The sequence below is a fragment of the Onychomys torridus genome, chromosome 9 (assembly GCF_903995425.1).
Source record: "Onychomys torridus chromosome 9, mOncTor1.1, whole genome shotgun sequence".
Lineage (NCBI taxonomy): Eukaryota > Metazoa > Chordata > Mammalia > Rodentia > Cricetidae > Onychomys > Onychomys torridus.
The window spans coordinates 17,340,469-17,341,600 of record NC_050451.1 but is presented as its reverse complement, the minus strand read 5'-3'; the positions used below and the strand labels follow the sequence as shown (position 1 = coordinate 17,341,600).

General features: G+C 41.4%; 1 pseudogene; it reads right to left on the bottom strand.

Moving 5' to 3' along the window:
• Positions 1-41: 41 nt before the first annotated feature.
• Positions 42-335, bottom strand: LOC118591190 (annotated as a pseudogene).
• Positions 336-1,132: the final 797 nt, after the last annotated feature.

Below are 1,132 nucleotides of genomic sequence, written 5' to 3'. Positions count from 1 at the left end.
CGTACAAAAACACTTTTTTTTAGAAGAAAATAACTGTATTATTATATGAGGGTTGAAATGGATGGGAAAGCATAGCTGTAGCAGGCAAACACTGCCCATCCTTTGCCCATTCCAATGGCCATAAACGTACCAAAGGTACTGCCATTCTGCATCATGGTTTTCCCAAAGCCATCCATCGGCTCCAATCCCACATTCTCATCCCAAGACAGGAGAAGGTACCTGTCCTACAGCACCTGGGCTGCCATGCCCACAGAAAAACCCATGACAAAGCCTATGTTCAGGCAGTGGAAGCAGCTGGGCTGGAACTGCCCATAGGGACCCATGGCCACAAACATCTCATTAGCTGCTGTGGTCACCAGCTCTATATCTCACACCCCCCAAACCACTTTTTGATTGAATTTGGGCCCACTCCACAGGTGGAACACATACCTTACACTGTTGGGAAGGATAAGAACCTAGATAAGTTATGGGTCCTAGGAGAAAACTTACTACTGTTCTTCTGCTAAATGAACATAGCAATAAAAATACCACTAATAGCATATTTCTATACCATAGATCAATGCCTAGCTCCACCTGCATCAGAGCAGTTTCCACTTGCAATAGATGGCAACTGTGATGGCTATTCTTGGCTGACAATTTGACTACATCTGGAATTAACTAAAAGGCACACCTATGAGGGATTTTTGTATATGTAGATATTAAAAAGACAACTTTTACTTTTAAATTTACATGGTAGGAAACTTTAACTATATGCAAAAGTTGAAAGAATAGTGTGATAAATTCTCATGTATCTATTATATCTTTAAGTTTTCTGTAGGCAGACTATTCTGTCTAGACCACTGATCAGCTCTGTCCCAGCAGCCACTCCCCAAATTACCACACAGAGACTTATTATCAATTATAAATGCTCAGCTGATAACTTAGGCTTGTTTTTAGATAGCTATTATAACTTAAATTAACCCATTTTTATTAATCTATGTGCTGCCCCAAAGTTTGTTTACCTCATGTATGTACTTCCCATCCTGGTCACTCTGTGTCTCACGGAGTCTCCCAAGACTCCTCAGACTCTCTCCTTATCCTTCCCAGTGTTCTCTCTGCCCCCAAAATCTTGCCTAGTGATCTGCTAGTTGGC